Source organism: Pongo pygmaeus, chromosome 1, assembly GCF_028885625.2.
Source record: "Pongo pygmaeus isolate AG05252 chromosome 1, NHGRI_mPonPyg2-v2.0_pri, whole genome shotgun sequence".
NCBI lineage: Eukaryota > Metazoa > Chordata > Mammalia > Primates > Hominidae > Pongo > Pongo pygmaeus.
The window spans coordinates 64,720,474-64,738,891 of record NC_072373.2 but is presented as its reverse complement, the minus strand read 5'-3'; the positions used below and the strand labels follow the sequence as shown (position 1 = coordinate 64,738,891).

General features: G+C 40.6%; 1 protein-coding gene across 1 annotated transcript in view; it reads left to right on the top strand.

Annotated features, from left to right (window-relative positions):
- The first annotated feature begins 1,084 nt into the window (after nucleotides 1-1,084).
- Nucleotides 1,085-18,418, top strand: part of RNF2 (ring finger protein 2) — a 58,139-nt gene continuing 40,805 nt past the window's right edge. The window contains exon 1 of the mRNA XM_054447226.2: nucleotides 1,085-1,215. The gene's annotated coding sequence lies outside the window, so the exon portion shown is untranslated. The remainder of the gene's footprint in view (nucleotides 1,216-18,418) is intronic.

The following is an 18,418-nucleotide window of genomic DNA, read 5'->3' as shown; positions in this document are numbered from 1 at the left end:
CATTTATTTGGAATTGCTTATAGAGAGTTTCAGAGCGTTAAAGAACTGGAAAGGACCTAGGATTCAATACAATTCTCTCATCTCGCAGACGAAGAAAATGAAGTGCAGAGGAGCTACGCAATCTACATAAGTCACATAGACACACATTGGAGGCTATGAACCTAGTTTGCCCAATTCCCACTGCAGTCCATTGGTTTATGCCTCTATGCCTTCAGATTTACGGTCCGGTATTGCTGGTTATCTTCTCAAGAGAACATGACATCTCAACAATAGTACATCTTGAGATCAGGGAACTTTCAATTCTTCGTTACTTCTTCAGCTCATAATTTATATGCATTAAATGTCGGATAATTTACTGGAGACTAACTGGCTGTGTTTTAGGTAATGATTACATCTATTAATCTATTACCTCGTAAATCCTCAAGTTCAGAAGATAACACTGGAAGGTGCCAAGGAGGTAGGAATAAAGCAGCAGCAAAGTAAATAGTAAGAGCTGATGACCACAATCAGAATGTTAAGCTAAGTTTAGAGTGGAAGGTCATTTTCCCTAGAGTAATTTACACTTGCAGTTTTATCCCGCAAGGATGAAAAGTGTATGTTTGTTCTACGAGAGCGGAAGGGTGCCGAAGTTCATGTGAAGTTCTGCAAACCAAAGCCTGACGAGGATTTCCGCCGGGTGGGATAGGTTTAAGAGGACGAACGCATGAGAAAGAAGTCTGAGCCCAAACCCCAGAAGCCGGCCAGGAAGGTGTAAAGGGTGGGCCGAAGCCAGGGCAGAAGAACCCAAGCAGAAGGTTGAGCACGAGGTGGCGGCGCCGCCATCCGGGCGTTGCCCGGGGGCTACGTCGGGCCGCGGTGGGCGCCGGGGGGGCGTGGCCGGCCAGCCCAGGGCGGGGCGGTGGCTCGGGTTCTCCAGGCCAACACGCGGCGGCGCACCCTCCCCTCGCGCCGCGGGCCTTCCCGCGCCGTGCACGTCCTCGTCCCGCGCCTCCGCCCCTCGCTCGCTCGCTCCTTCCCGCCCTCCCCGCAGCGCCGGCCGAGCCGGCTTCCCCTCAGTCTCTCATGAATATTGAGCGGCCCCTGTTGTATTTCCCGAGCTCCATTGCGGAAGCCGAGGCTCGCCATATTGTGCGGCGGCGCCGGCGGCCGCGGCAGCTGATACCCGAGTCTTGCTCCGGCCGCGGCCAGCGGAGCCCCGGGCTGGGGCAGGAGCCGGTGAGTGGGGCGGGCAGGGAGGCGGAGGGCGCGGAAGCGGCGGGCCGGGACACGCGTCTGCTCGGCCGCGTTGCAGGCGACTGATGGGGCCGCGGAGTGGCGGGGGTGGGTGTGTGTGTGTCCGCGGGGGTGTGAGGGGACATGGCGCCGCCGCCGCCCCCGGCCGCTCTCGCGGCGGAGACGGCGGGTGAAGCGGGTTCTCATTGTTCCCGTGTCTTCGAGGGTCATGGGAGGGAAGGGAGCTGGTTTGCGGAGGACCCAGTCAGCGAAGCGCCGGGATTCCTTCCTTCTCCGCGAGCCTTTCGCTGCCCTTTCCTCTGCGCGGAGGCCGGAGCTGCGGCGCGGCCCCCTCGCCTCCAGGGGCGGGGGCCCCAGTCTCTCTGCAGCCCTACTCCGGAGGCGGACGGAGTGGAATGCGGGTTTTTTCTCTGGGCTTCCCCCTCGCAGCTAGGGATGTGTGTCTGCATCGTGGGGGTGGGGTAGGGGGCACTTTGTGCAGATATCGCTCCTTCCTTCTGGGGGGTCGGAGTCGGGGTTCCAGTGTAGAGGAGCTGCTCGACGTCGGGGTTCCTCGGGGAGACCCCTTCTGCTTCACACATTCCTGGAGTGCCGCCTCCTGCTCTGGAGTATCTGTTGCTGCTTTCTAAAGCGGTGAGCTTACCCAGGAGGAGTCGTGGGGGGAGGGGGTGTCTTGGTTAGTTTCTGCGGGAAGCTTCGCGTTTTGAACCGTGTCGTTTACGCTGAGATGCTAGTACCCACTTTTGCCGGGAGCCCACGTCCTGCTGGTCAGAATCGTTTGCCTTCTACAGAAGTCGCCTTCTTGCTTTCAGAGATGGTGTTAGTAAAAATTGATCTCAAACTTTGAGGTTCATTCCAGTTATTTGCCCGCTAAGACCAGTTATAGACTCATCTGTTTGAAGCCCCTTTGGGTATCTTTTTCGAGGCTGTCGGAAGTTTTAGAGACTGTAACTTTACATTGTAAAATGATTTGAAGATGTTAGGTTTCTTTGAAGTGCCGTGAAAAGGATATAGATAATGCACTCAGTATTTTAGTAATACGCTGTTTTTCAATTAAAAAAATTAAGGCATGGTTTCAGTGTTTTAAACCGAGGATATGTTTAAAACGAATGTACGAGCGATTTGCATTACATAATCTACTTTTGGTTAGCTCCAAGATGATCAGCTGGAATACTTAGTGTAATTGGTAGCTAATCTATCTGTTTTGCATTAAGTGCAGTTGTTGAATATTCTAATAACTGAGGTGGGTGTGAGAGTTTGCTTCTTATAGTGAAATTTGATCCTTGGATTTATAAAGTATTTAAATAGCAACAATATGACTCTTGGTTATTCCCTTTTTCCCCTGAAATTTCTACTTTTCACAATCAACAAATATCTTTAAAAATCTCGATTGTACTCTTAAACTACTTCTTAGCAAAATAATAGGTAGTTATTATATGTGACTCCTTTTTCTAGGGGTAGCATAGCAAATATGGTCCCTCACTTTTTGTAAGGATTGTGGTTATTTCCCTCAGGTATCCTTGTGGCATCCACATTTGAGGTTATTTATAGTAGAGGCAGATTTACGAAGAAAAATTGCCCGAGTCAGGCCAATCCGTTTCAGTATTTGAAAAATAAGCTAGTTGTCCTAAAGTGTGTTGCATAGAAAAATTTCCAGTTACAATCACTAACATAATGTAGACCATGCAGACTTTCAAAATACTGGGAATTTGGAGTTTTTCTCTGCCTGTTGAAGCTCCCAGGTTTGAATAGATAGAAATATAGACCAGGTCAGCAAACATGTTTGGAATTTTATTACTGACCTACAGTTTGTGGTGTCACGTTTGTGTCTCTAATCTGATTTATTCATGATTTGTGTTTATATTATGCAGACTTTGGAGTAAAGGTGATATATATGCCTAATGAATAATATATAACCAGATGTTTCAGTGACAGTTTCATTTCTATACATTAGCAAAGAAGCATAATTTCTTCCAGCAAGAGAAATGAGTTAATATTAAAACGCACTTTATTAAAATTATGGCAGTGTTTCTAGTATGACTTAAAGCGCTTCATAATTTTGAAATGATTCATTAAATTCTGGATAAACTAAAAATCCATCACAGTTTGCAGCTTTTAAGAGAAAAATAAGAGATTATGTACTCTACGCACGTACAGATCTACAATTGCTTTTTAATTCGTGTTATTGCATACACTGTAAAAGACATTGTCATCAGACAATGGTTAATTTCTTGATTGATTCATTTATTTGACATCTAAGCTGTCATAGTAACTTACTGTTTATTTGCATTTAATACTGAGTAAGTGCCCATATAATTTGGGGTACAAAGGTATAATAGCATTTACACAGTCCATTCCTTAAAGGTCCAGATATCCTGACTGTTTGCCCACTGGTCTTCTACCCTTTCTACCTAATGTGTCTACTGGGTCTTCTGGTATTTCTTGTGGGAAGTGCAGTTTGATTGGTCTTACATAAATATTTTGACTGTGGTCATGGGACTCTTGGCATTTAAGTAGAAGCTAGTGTTAGTGTGTTGCCAGGCAGGAGCTAGGTAATGAGTCCCTGACTATAGGTGCTAAGAGCATAGGTGTGACCCATTATCCAGTTTTATGTTGTGTGGAGCAACTCCGGTAGAACTGGCCATGTGTTCTTAATTCTCATTTGCTTTACGGTTTTTAGGCAGCTGAGGCAGAGTGGTATGATTAGGTTTAGTTATATATCTTGTTGGATGCTCAGGAGCTATATACATTACCAAAAATTCTGAGATTTCTATTGCTTAAATTTACCTTCTCCCATTTCATTTTGAGAATTAACATGTTTGCCATTTATTATAATTTTTAAAAATCAGTTTATCTGTATTAAGTACAATGGTGAAAAGTTATTTTTGAAATTAACCTTGGGTTAAATTTTCTAATGAGAGCATACTAGTAAGTGACGTAACCAGCCAAATGAAAAACATGTAAGCATTTTGGTCATTTGTTTTCAAAAGATATGTTACTTATGGGTTCTTCTGCAAGGGGGATTTCTTTTTGTTTCTGTGCTATAGAGTGGAGTTGTATGAAGAGGTTAGATTCTAAAGTCGATGCATAGAATGAAAATCACATGTAGTAAAAAAAAAATCATGCTTGAAAATCCCTCAGGAAGGCAGAACAACATACCAATAAGTTCAGCTAAACTTTGGTGTTGGAACAGATTGCAGTTTCTTGGTGTTTCTTTGAGCACTGCGTGAAGTAGTTAGCTTGCGTTTAGGGACCTTGCATTTGGGGTGGGGATGGGGGAGGTGCGTTGGGAGGGGAGTGCCTTTAAATGTAAGAATCTGGATCCCTTGGGAGGCCGAAGTGGGTGGATCACGAGGTCAAGTGTTGGAGACCAGTCTGACCAACTTGGTGAAACCCCGTCTCTACTAAAAATACAAAAATTAGCCAGGCGTAGTGGCGCGCGCCTGTAATCCCAGCTACTCAGGAGGCTGAGGCAGGAGAATTGCCTGAACCCAGGAGGTGGAGGTTGCAGTGCATGCCACTGCACTGCATCCTGGGTGATGGAGCGAGACTCTGCCTCAAAAAAAAAAAAAAAAAAATCGGGGTCTTATGCCACACTATCAGAGGATGTGAGAACTGGGACCACTGGGGAATAGCAGAACATTTACTTTATCATTTCACATTATTTCTAGGATATGTGCTACATTAAAGGAGGTGAGTGCGTGTGTTTGGAATAACTTGCACTTTTAAAATTATTTCTCATTTTCTCTCTCATTTAAACAGTGTAGTAGTTTAAATCACAAAAATTATTTTTATGCTGCAGCTTAACAGAAGCAAATTTAGAGGGTTTCACGTTATCCTTTATAAAATAGTTTTTATGAAATAACCCAGATTTTGTTTACTTTCCCCTTCAGTGAAGCAGCAAGATATCTGAGAGCAGTTAGAATTATTGTTTTACAATGTACTAGGGTACAGTAGAGAAAACGGAGACTTTAGTAAGAATTTCAACAGAAAGGATTTAATATAGGGAGTTGGTTAGATGAGTGTAAAAAAAAAAAAAAAAGGCGGGGGAGGGGGGAACATTACAGTAATCAGAACCTAAGAGCTCAGAGAAGAGGTTCTGTGGACCCGGTGCTGGACTTTTGAGTAGGTCAGCATTGTGTACTTGCTGCTAGTACTTATAAAGGCATGTGTTATTGCTGGTTCTGGGAGAACCACAAAAACCTGGAGACTGGAACCATTTGCTAACTGCCAGGGTCAGGGGCTGCATTTGCTACTGACAGGAACTGGAAAGATGTCCCGTCTCCCATCTTCCTGTTTTCCAGTCTTCACTTACTACTGCTATTGGCAAAGCCTAATGAGATCCCAGCTGGCAAAGGAGTTGGTGAAATATAGTTGCAGTCTCAGCCATAACAACATAGAGTCTGGGAGGGTAGTTTTGGAGTGAGAGACAATAAGTAAATGATCTGGACAAATAGTGTAGGTTAAGATGTAGTAATTTAAATAGGGAATTCTGTGTTAACGTTGCCTTTCAAAAAGTATTTATCTTCTGTATGCTAGACCCTGTGCAAGGGATTAGGAATAGAAAAATGAATCAAAAAAGGTCTTTGTCCTTGAGGAATTTATAGTGTAAGTGGCAATGACAAATAAACTACTGTACAGTGTTTTCAGTGCAATAGCAAATGAGTGCTATGTTTTGGGAGCCCAAAAGACGGCAACCAACTTGCTTCTTCTCTGCTTACCTAACTTTATAACTACTCTTTTTATCTTCTATCCTGATTAAATCCAATTTCATTCTTTCTGACTGCTGTGTTCAACCCAACTCCTGTGAAAGCTTTTTCTGAGATGTCTCAATTTTGTCACATAATTATTATTTTGTATTTCTCTGTGCTTTATTCATCTAGATTATAAAGACCATTGCTTTCTTTGCACTTTTAGCTTAGTACTGTGCACATAGATACTTGAGAGATACTTTTTTCAGTGGCTGATGGAAATAAAATATTGATCATTACCTTTTTAGACATCATTTCTTCCTTCCAAGGTCGTTAGAAAATAGTTTGGGTAAAGTGTTACTTGATTTTACAGTTAGAAAAACTGAAAGGGTAAAATAATCGGTAAATTTAAACTGCATAGTACCAATAGGTGATCTAAAAATGGGGCTTTGGATTTCTGATCAGCTATCTTTCAGAGCCAGCAATTTTGACAGGCATTCCTTTTGATGGCTGAATAAAATTCTCTCCTACTTCTTAGTATTTTATAAACGAATGTTCTCAATCTCAAGGTATTTCGGTGTGGGATGGGGAGAAATTCCTCATTTCAGTTCCCAAAAATAAAACATTATGTAGTTTCTTAATTGTCCACTCTTTGTTGTCTTTTTTTCTCCTTCCTGTATTGATGACCACTGCCTCTATTCGCTATTGCGAAATGTGCAAATCGACAGTACTTCATTTTGACTTCTTTTTAGAAGAGTGTTCTGCTTGTGTCCCACACCATTCACACACCGTGTTGATTTACTTTAAAACCAACTAATTCTTCACTTAAAAAAAAAGATGTATGCCTCCATGCCGGTAATTGCATTAAACCCTCACTATTTACACTGTTTGCTATATAGAGTCTTATTCAGTCTGGGACGGCTGTCTTGGAACCCAGCCAAATGTTTTCTAGAAGGCTTTACTGTATTACAGAAGAGGTAGTATTGTGTATAGTGGGAGTTGCAGAATTGATTGCAGGAGACTTGGTTTCTAGGTCTGGTTCCACTACTAGCAAGATTCTTGGCCTTTCTGGGTCTGTTTTCTTTTGTTAAAAAAAATAAAAAATGCCAGTCTCACTGACTTTACAGATTACTTGAAAAGATATAAGAGGTAATGTACGTAAAGCGTCTTTGTAAAGAGTAAAGCACATGGTAAGTGTAAGGGGTGTATGTGAAGAAAAAAGTGAGAGTGAGATCCACTGGTCCCTGGCCTGGATCCTGGGGATTGTTTTGTGTCTATTTTCAAGTTGTTGAGTTTCTATATTTAAAAAAGTGTTTAGGGTGGTAATGGGGTGTGGGAGGAGTTGTGGATGTCCTATAACCCTACTTGTCACAAATCTGGTTGATAGTGTAGCATTCCCCCCCTTAAATAATTCTTTTTTTTTCATCTTTCAGAATTTTTTATTGAGGTATAACAACTGTATACAAAAATACACACCAATTTTTACATATATATACACACATTTTATGTATATATGTATATACATATTATATATAAACATGTATATATAATATGTATATTATAAATATATATGTATAAATACAAATACGACTTTTACATACACGTTTTTACATATATATATATGCATGCACCCATGTAACACTTCTCAAATTAAGAAGTGGAACATTCTATTACCCAGGAAAGTTTCAGTGTTAGCCTTCCCTGCCAATCCTTTTCCCTCACCTGTGACACCCCCCCATTATTTTCCTCCTCTGTTTGATCTGACATCATGGAATATCTGTTCTTCCTTCAGACCATTTCAGACTCATTCCTTCCTCCCATTCCTCTTCGGAGACCTTTCCTAATAACTGCAGCACTCTTGACCTCTCCTACCACCAAACCAGAGGTATCCAAAGTAGGGGACAGGCAATCTAGCATGTAACACACAGGTTCCTAGCACCGCTATTCATGATACCCAAAAAATGGAAACAGCCCAAATGTCTGTCAACAGATGAATGGATAAACAAAATGTGGTATAAACTTACAGTGGAATATTATTCAGCCATAAAAAGGAATAAAGTACTGACACATGTTACAATGTGTATGAACCTTGAAAATATGCCAAGTGAATGAAGCCAGCCACAAAAGGCCACATATTACATGAGTCCATTTCTGTGAAATATCCAGAATAGAAAAATCCATAGATTGGTGGTTGCCAGAGGTTTGGGAGATGGGGATGAAACTGCTTAATGGGTAAGGAGTTTTACTTTGGAGTAATGGAAATGTTTTGGAACTAGGGTTAGTGGCTGCACAAGACTGTGAATGCACTAAATGCCACTAAATGTTCAATTTAAAATGGTTCATTTCACCCCAGTAAGTTTTTTAAAAAAATGAGGTGGCCATCGTTTTAGGTGAGCTGAAAAGTTTGAATGAGGCATAGGCTCCTTGAATTTTTAAGCTGTAAAGTGCTGGGCAAATGTCAGCTGGGGATGCTGAAGGAAGGAACAACCAGAGGGTCAGCAAGTGTGGCTTCAAAGCTCTGCCTCAAGTAATGATGGTGATAATAAGAGATGGCTGTACTACAGCTACAATGCTTAATATGAGCCAGGCACTGTTACAGATACTTTACATCTAAAACTTACTAAATCCTTACAACTCTAAGAGGTGGTATGACATCACATTTCCACTATAGACAAGGAAACTGAGGAATTAAGAAGTTTAAATGAGGGCTCCAAGACACAGGAAATGACATAGTCCACATTTGAACCTAGGCAAGTCAGGCTCTAGACACTGAAGTCTCAACCACCAGGCTCTGCGCCAGGAACTCTCCAGGTTTTATCTCATTTAATCCTTTATTAAGGAAGGTATTATTGTTATTATTCCCATAAAAAAATCCCCTTCATAGTCTCCCCGCATTCCATGTGTTCTAGTTTTCCCCCTACATTTATTTTTATGTTGATCCATATATTCCTGTCATTATTTTCTCACTTTGCTTCATTTTCCTTTTTTTCTTTTTCTTTTTTTTAAGAGACAGGATCTTGCTATGTTGCCCAGGCTGGAGTGCAGTGAGGCAATCATAGCTCACTGCAGTCTCCAACTTTGGGCTCAAGTGATCCTCCCGCCTCAGCCACCTTTGTAGCTGAGATTATAGGAGTGTGCCACCATGCACTAATATTCTTATTTTCTTTCTTTCTTTTTTCTTTATTTTTGTAGCGATTGGGGTCTCATATTGCCCAGGCTGGTCTTGGACTCCTGGTCTCAAGCAGTCATCCCTCCTTGGCCTCTCAAAGTGCTGGGATTACAGGCTTTGGCCACCACATCCAGCCTGAATTTTATTAGTTGCATTTTCTTTTGGTCTCCCATTACTAGAAGGCAGGGATTTTAATTACTGTTGATTTTCCAATATCCAAAACAATGTGTGGTACGTAATAGGCTCTCAATAAGTATCTAAAAGGAATAGTGCACGTGACATTAAGTAGTATTAGGTCTTGTGTGCCTGTGTTTTAATAAATAAGATTATATAATGTGCAGTGTTCTGCTTTTTAAACTTAATGTCTTGTATCTAAAAAAAAAAAGTCAGTACCTAGATCTAGCTCATTCTTGGATGGATGTTAATAACCCAGATTGGATGTAGCAGCGTTCACTTAACCAGTTTCCTGTTAATCTACATTTCCCCCCCCGTGTTTCTCTAGCACGCAAACAATACGGCATTAAACATCTTCACAAATGACTTCTGTATATGTGTACTTATTCTCTATAACTAGTGTCTAGAAGTGAAACTGCCGGGAAAAAGGATATATACTTTAAAAATGTCTGTAGGTAATGCCAAGTTTTACTCATTATCCACTCCTGGTAGAGCTGCTAGGGCATGCAACGGGTTTCAATATGCCTTGGACTAAACTGGATATTATCATTCATTTTTTTGCTAATCTGATGGCGGAAAACGAACCCCCAGTTTACAGGTAAGGAAATGGCGGCTTAAGTTCAGGAACTGTTCACATAACCAGCAAGTGACAGAGCCGTGTTTTGGCATCAGAAGCGACTCCGGAGAGGACGTGTCAAAGCTGGACACTGTGCTCTGTGTCCTGGGGCACATCTGGTGATAGCTGGGCCTTGCAATGCTGGCAAGCAGAACTTCTTCTCCCATCTGGGTCTCTGGCCCCTCCGGGCCGGCCGAACGCCTGCTCTTCTCCATTACGAGTGCCCTTTCTGAGAGCGGGTTCCTCAGCTCTGAAATGGCGGCCGCCAGGACCCCCCGAGGCCACGCCCCTAGAGGCGGGGCCTGAATTCCTAAATAATTGTCTTTCAAGATTGACATGTCGCGTCAATTTCTTTTTAATCTCTCTTTCTTTGTGGGTTTTTAAAAAATTTTTTATTATTATTTTTTTATTTTAAGACAGGGTCTCTTTCGCCGGGGTTGGAGTGCAGTGGCGCGATCTCAGCTCACTGCAACCTCCGCCTGCCGAGGTCAAGCAATCTTCCCACCTCAGTCTCCTGAGTAGCTGGGACCACAGGCGGGCGCCGCCACGCCCGGCAATTTTTTTCTATTTTTGGTAGAGACAAGGTTTCTCCATGTTGCCCAGGCTGGTCTGGAACTCCTGAGCACAAGCAGTCCGCCTGCCTCGGCCTTCCAGAGTGCTAGGATTACAGGCATGAGCCAATGCACCGGCTGTTTCTTTTCACCAGGGTTACATGCGTTGATTGTATCTTGAGAGAACACCCCAAAAGTTTCATTACACATGTAGGAACAAAACTATCACTTTGCAGATTGTTTAAATGACAAGGGCCTTAGGGAGTAGGGAAAGCATGCTCTACAGATCGAGTATCCCTTAACCAAAATCCTTAGGACCAGAAGTATTTTGGATTTCAGATTTATTTTTCCGGATTTTGTAATATCTGCATTATACTTACCAGTTGAGCATCCCTAATTCAAAAATCTGAAATCAGAAATGTTCCAATGAGCATTTCTTTTTAGCATGACTTTTTTGAGCATCATGTCCATGTCCAAAAAGTTTTAGATTTTCTTATTGGGGTGCTAAACCTGTATCGTTTATTTTGGCTAGAAATTACTGTTGTAGTTTTTTTGTTTGTTTGTTGTTGTTGTTAAATTTAAATGGAGTCTCACTTTGTTCCCCAGGCTGGAGTACAGTGGTGCGATCTCAGCTCACTGCAGCCTCCGCCTCCCGGGTTCAAGCGATTCTCCTGCCTCCTGAGTAGCTGGGATTACAGGCGAGCGCCACCACGCCCAGCTAATTTTTGTGTTTTGAGTAGAGTTGAGGTTTCACCATGTTGGCAAGGCTGGTCTCGAACTCGAACTCCTGATCTCAAGTGATCCATCTGCCTCGGCCTTCCAAAGTCTGGGATTACTAGGTGTGAGCCGCCGTGCCCGGCCTGTAGTTTCGTTTTATATGAGAGTTATCTCAGATTCAGAAAATCTCTGCTTTAAAAAATATACTTGGTAAGATTGGAAGTTATATCTGTTGTTTAGTTTTAATGAACCTATCCTTTTGTCCTTGATCTTAAAATTTTTAGTTAGCATATTTGTGAAGAAAACAGGGCTCTTTGAATTAGTGCAAAAGTGCTTTTTTTCTTTATGTAGATAGCTGTGGGGTGCTATCCTCTAGTAACATTTCCTCAAATAATTGTAATGTATGTTTTTAAAGGCTCTCAAATATTAAAGTACTATCTAGAATAGTAAGTCTAAATTTCTTTATTCCTGATGTTATTAGAATTGTTACAGTTGCATTGAAATGTAGGTCCCATTTATCAGTTTGGGTTGCTCTGTGAAGATTTGTTAGTCTTCTGAAATATTTTTTTCAGGAGTTCTCCATTACTTGAAGAGTTCTCCATTACTTGAAAAGATAATATTACAGTTATGTATAGTGTAGATAACATTATTAATGTCAGTTTAATTTGTTTTGAAAGCTTTTGGGTAATCTTTGGAATAATTGATTTAGGAAAATTAAGACAATATTGGTTTGCCAGTGAAAAAAAATTTTACACGATAAATTATCCATCGTTCTTTTTTTTTTTTTTCTCATTTTTTTAGAGACAGGGCCTCCCTCTGTTGCCCAGACTGGAGTGCAGTGGCGTGATCATAGCTCACTGCAGCCTTGAACTCCTGGGCTCAGGGGATCCTCCAAACTTAGCTTCCTGAGTAGGTGGAACTATAGGCGTCCACCATCACACCTGGCTAATTTATTTTATTATTATTTTTTTATTTTTGTAGAGACAGGGTTTAGCTATGTTGCCCAGGCTGGTCTCAAACTCCTGGCCTCAAGTGATCCTCCTTCCTTGGCCTCCCGAAGTGCTGGGATTACAGGTGTGATCCACTGCACCTGGCCTATCATCCATTTCTTAAATGGATTGTTTTTATTTTTAATCCCTATGTTCAATATGTTGCTTAGTCCTTTTGGAGGTAGTTTAAGAGCTAAGAATGGAGGGAAATTCATAAATTATTACTTAAAATGTCTTTGAATAAAATAGTATTCAGTTGTTGCTTTATTCATTTTTAAAATTTATTTTTTTAATTTAGGAAATTGAAGAAGTAGGAAAAAATGCTTTTGGTACTTAATCAGTCTTATATTTTGCTCTATTTCCCTTTGGAAATAAATTTTAGATTTTGGTTTGATTTTGTTTAAAACATAGTTTTAACTGTATATTATATGTAAATCTAAATTTATGTGTGTTTTAAAATCTGGGCTAGGTGCGGTGGCTCATTCCTGTAATCCAGTACTTTGGGAGGCAGAAGCAGGAGGATCACTTGAGACTAGGAGTTCAAGACCAGCGTGGGCAACATAATGAAACCCTTTCTCTATAAAAAAGAAAAATAAAATTAGCTGAGTGTGGTGGTGCACACCTGTAGTCCCAGTTACTAGGCAGGCTGACGTGGGAGGATTGCTTGAACCCAGGAGTTCGAGGCTGCAGTCAGCCATGATCACACTGTTTCACTCTAGCCTGGGCAACCCTGTCTCAAAGGATAAATAAATAAGTAAATAAATAAATAAATAAATTCTAAATATAATTAACATTTTCTGTGCCATAGCTAGTTTGTTAACATTTTTAATGATTAATATTTCAGGTGTATGAACCATAGTATATTTAATCATTTCCTTGTGGTTCGTTTATAAGTTTTTTTTAAGATTTGTATTTATGTTGATGATAAGGACGTCCATTATTCATGTGACGGTGGGATGGAAGTAAAGCAGTACCTGTTGTCCCCGTAAATTTACCTTTCCAAGAATGAATCTGTAGCCGTCTTTGATGGCAGTAGCTTGTTGTGCAGTAGAGCTGAAGAAAACAAGGAATGAAAGAAGATAGCCCGTTTCCCCATTTAGGCTTGAGAATTCTCTTTTAGGTAGTGCAGAGCATATGTTCTTGACCTTCAGTCCAGGAATCTCTAAGGATCCACGAATACAGTCATCCGTCTGTATCCATGGTTTCGTATCCTTGGATTCAGCAAACTGCAGGTGGAAAAATACTCTCAAGGGAAAAAAAAAACAAAACAAAAATAACAGTAAAACAGTTCAAAAATAATACAAATTTTTGGCCAGGCAAGGTAGCTCATGCCTATAATCCCAGCACTTAGATGGATGGATCACTTGAGCCCAGATGTTTGAGACCAGGCTTGGCAACATGGTGAGACCCTGTCTCTACAAAAAATACAAGGAAGTTAGCCGGGCTTGGTGGTGCACACCTGTAGTCTCGGCTACTCAGGAGGATGAGGTGGGAGCATCACCGGAGCCTGGGAAGGTTGAGGCTGCAGTGAGCCTTGATTACGCCTCTGCATTCCAGCATTGGTGACAGAGTGATACCCCATCTCAGATAATAATAGTGATACAAATTTTAAAGGTGCAGTTTAGCAACTAGTTACATAGCATTTATATTGTATTAGGTAGTATAGGTAATCTAGAGATGATTTAAAGAATATGAGAGGATGTGTGTAGGTTATGCAAATATTACCCCATTTTATGTAAGGGATTTGAATATCTGTGGCTTTTGGTGTCTGTGGTGTGCGGGGTATCTTCAGAACCCCACGGATACTCAGGGAGGACCGTATTCTGTAATTTTGTGTGCATGTGCTTTTGTATGTCTTTTTTTCTCCCAGAGGTGGGAGTTCCTTACTTTCATCAGATTCTTAAGGAGAATGTAGACCCAGAAAAGTTAAAAACCATGGACTTAACAGGAATTTTGTTAAAAGTAGAGGTAGAGGGAAAACTGTAAAAAGTATTTGAAACAGTATCTGTTGTCTTGAATTAATGTTAGTTTTCCTTCCTCTTTATTGTTCACTAATGTGGAATGAGTTTTGCTTTTGAGAGAATGGATTTTGCTACTTTACTTACGTTTTTCTTTATTGTGTTATGGTTTTCTCTTTTTAATATTGATTATTTGAAGAACTCACATTAAGATTATCAAAGTCTAGTTGCTTATAAGTAGCTTTGCCCTAATGGGCATTTCGGTATATGTATTTTTATTGTTTGGAGCTCTTTGCAGTATTTCCAGAGCAATAGATTTTTTTAGATATCACCTAAAACATGCTCATTTTATAGATAAAGAGGTTTAGGTCTGTATATGACTTGGTTAAAGTTATGTTGATTTCCCGTATATATGAAGTGTGCCGTACTTTTGCTGCTTTTGCGAACCTAAATATTGTGCTAATTTTAGATTTATCAGAGCTATAAAACTTCTACTAGTTTCTGGTTTCTTGTTCTAGCTTCCTCTTCCTGGTCCCTGGCTTTCTTTCAGCCTTTGAAACCTCTGGAGCTACTTCTGCCAGGATTAAGCTTTTTTGTTGCAAGTTGCAGAAATCTGGCGACAAGGCCAGAAGAGGAGAGAGATTAAGTTAGTCTACCTTTTGGAATTGTTTCAAGAACGAAAAATGAGAATAGAAGTCTCCTGAATCCCAGTCTGGATAAAAAAAAAACTCCATAATAGTTTTTCTTTTTCTTTTTCTGCAAAAGAAAATCTACCTATGTGATGGGGGACACAGGAAACACATTTCTTTGCTTATCTGTTCTTGGCTGTTTTTGCCTTAAAACTGCTAAAAATCTGTGCCTTATTGTAATATGGTAACAATAATAGTGGGAGTTGAAATACTGAGGGAAAAAAGTACCGAGTCCATATCACCTTCTAGAACATAACTTTTACGTAGCTGTCCTTGTAGCGCAGATGCAAATTGGTGTTATCTCTAATCACATTACCTTACAAGTACTTCCAGTCATTATATATGGGATTAATTGTTATATTTAACTATTGGAAAAGTGTCCTGGTTGCAGCAGACATCTTCATGTTGATGGCATTATTGTTGTAGTAGCAGTAGTAATAATAATATGTTTGGTTGGGGGCTAAGAGCATGGCCTTCTCACTCAGACCTGGGTTTGAGTCTTGCCTCTGACATTTACTATGAGACCATTAAGCATGTTAATAGCATTATTTTCCACAACTGGGATTACTTGGTCAAAGAATATGAAAATTATATTTTTATCTCTAGAAATGAATTCCTTAGCTGGTTTTTGAATGGGTTATTCCAGTTCCTGTTAGAAGAGTGTAGAGGTATTAGCCTTCAACTTTTCTCTCTTATCTTTCTGAATCTGATTATTTTCTTAGGTCTCTACCTGACCACAGATTTAATTTGCCAACAGACTGTGGCCTTCCCAGAAAAATAGAACTTGTTAGTATATTTCCAGTGACACAAGGGAATGTTACTGTGACTTCTTGCGTTGCCACTTGCTAAAGCTAACATTGGCACTTGATGAACGTTTCTCTACCCAGGAAAGGATAACAATCTTGGAATATACCACTTTACAGAAGCTGCTGACTTATGCGTGGCATATGAGGACCTGGACTAAGGGTCAGTAGTTAGACTTCTCTTTTTGGTTTGTCTTTAATTCAGATCTATGTAAATCTTTTAGCTTTGCTTTATGCCTTAGTTGTGTTTCACATATCCCTCACAAAGATACAGATAACTGATCTGTGTCATTAAGTCTACAGGTTTATTTATTGGGGCCAGTCATGTGTGATGTCAGCATAGAGTGGCAGTCAACAGTCAGTAGTAACCTGGATACTGCCACCACATCAGTATACTCCCTTGTTTAGAGGTTCCTATTATCTGAGTAGGGATATGAACTGAAGTTGGTAGTTTCCCTTGCTCACTTAAGGACTCAAAATTTTTCTGTTCTGCTTAGGAAATTATTGACATTCTTTGTTTCTCTTGGTCTGAGGGCACTCGGAGAATTAAAGGTAGTCCTTTATAAGAATGTGATGAATTTAGTGTAGAGTTGGTATGTGTTCAGGACTGAGAGCCTGGGTTATGCCAAAGTCTGAGGTTTAGTTGACTAATAGGTCACTAGATTTAAATAAATTGGATGTGTAGACTGGAAACCCTTTGGCAAGCAGAGATTGAAACATCCTTAGAGAAGATGAAAAAATCTAGCCTGGCAGATGAGAACCAGGAGGAATGAGTACCAGTGTAAGGAATATGTCTTGTCAGAGGGACAGACAGTTAAGAATTGAGGAAACAGGCTGGGCAAGGTGGCCCACACCTGTAATCCCAGTGCTTTGGGAGGCTGAGGTGGGAGGATCAGTTGAGGCCAGGAGTTCAATACCAGCCTGGGCAACATAGCGAGATCCATTTTTATGAAAAGTTAAAAAAGTTGCCGAGTGTGGTCATGAGTCTGTAGTCCTAGCTGCTTGGGAGGCTGACATGGGAGGATCACTTGAGCCTAGGAGTTTGAGGTTACAGTGAGCTGTGAGTCACTGAGCCACTGCACTCCACTCTGGGTGCTGGAGTGAGACCCTATCTCTCTCTTTTTTTTTTTTTTTTTTTTGAGACGGAGTCTCGCTCTGACGCCCAGGCTGGAGTGCAGTGGCGCGATCTCGGCTCACTGCAAGCTCTGCCTCCCGGGTTCACGCCATTCTTCTGCCTCAGCCTCCCGAGTAGCTGGGACTACAGGAGCCTGCCACCACGCCCGGCTAATTTTTTGTATTTTTAGTAGAGATGGGGTTTCACCATGTTAGCCAGGGTGGTCTCAAAACCCTATCTCTTAAAATGGAAAAAAAAAAGGGGGAAACAAATGAAAGGTTCTGATCTCAGGCAGAAACCAGCCAACCAAACAAAAAAACCACACAAGATCACAAAACCCCAAATGTGCAGCCTTTAGCACCAAGACCAACAGTATAGGGGAAAACGATAGCTAGCTCATTGTTTCAAATACATATGTAGTTATGGCAGGTGGATGTGGAGAAGTATGGAACTAGCTATTCTCTTTAAGACAGGGTGGAAAAAAGCCAGCAGGAATCATTAGCTATGACTTGGGAGAGGCTAGATGTGTGAATTTTAATATTCAATATACCTCTTTTTGACTTAGAAGATAAAAGATTAGAGGAAACAATTGGTTGCTGGCTGAAGTATTCAAGTTGAAAGGAATTGCTAAAGGTAGAGTATTTTCTTAGCTCAGGAGAACAAGACTGTTTTTAGGCGATGTACTGTCAGAAACATTTAATTTAGCATGCTTTGATCCACAGAATATTAGAGTTTAGAGAGCTCTTGATGCTATTAACATAAAGGTTTAAATTTACAAATGAGGAAACTGGACCCTCAGCTATAAGTGACTAGCCTTGTGGTTCATCCAAGAATCTAGAAGCAGTACTTCTTTACCATTCAAGTGTATTTGTATAATAGAAAATTTGTGCCTACTCCTGTTTCAGTAACCAGTATTCCTGTAATCAAGTTATCTCCACCTTGTGGCAGCAAATATTTTACAAGGCTGAGTACAAACATGGAAGAAAACTGCTAGGGAGAACTTTTAACTGCTTTTGAGGAAGAAAGAGGCAGGTAGCTTTGTGACAGTTGTGTTGCTTTTTCAAAGGCAGCTGTGGGAATAGTGTTCTCATTGCCATGTTCATATTTTGTAACCTTATTAAGGAATTTATACACTCTGTATATCTGAATCAGGCAATCATTTATTGTTGACAGTGTAGGAAGTTATAGTGTATTAAGCTCATGTTTTACAGTTTTCAGATAGACACACATGCATATTATATACACATAAAATATATGTGTATATATTCACATATACACATATTTCTCTCTCTTTTCTCATCTTTGTCATGAATTAGAAGATAGCATGCTAACTTATCAGTGGAGAAGAGAGAACTAAACAATAATGATGTTGGGAAACTTGCCTATTACATGGAATGGAGTAGCTAGATCCTGGCCTCTTTACATGTGAAAAAAAATTACAAGAAAGTATAGATGGTTGTTTTTTATAATTTTAGAGTATGGCTTCCAAAGATGCCATAGAAGAAAAGTACACTAAAAATATATAAAAGATAAAAGTTGTGTACTGAAGAAGTCAAAGACAAAAGACAAAGCAGCAAACTGGGGAAAATTAACACTCATGACAGGCAAAAGGTCAATTTCCTTAAAAGAAGGAGTTCTTACAAGTTAACTTAAAAAAAAACCTAACAGAAATGGATATAAATAATTGGTAGACCAAAAAAAAAAAGGCCAATAA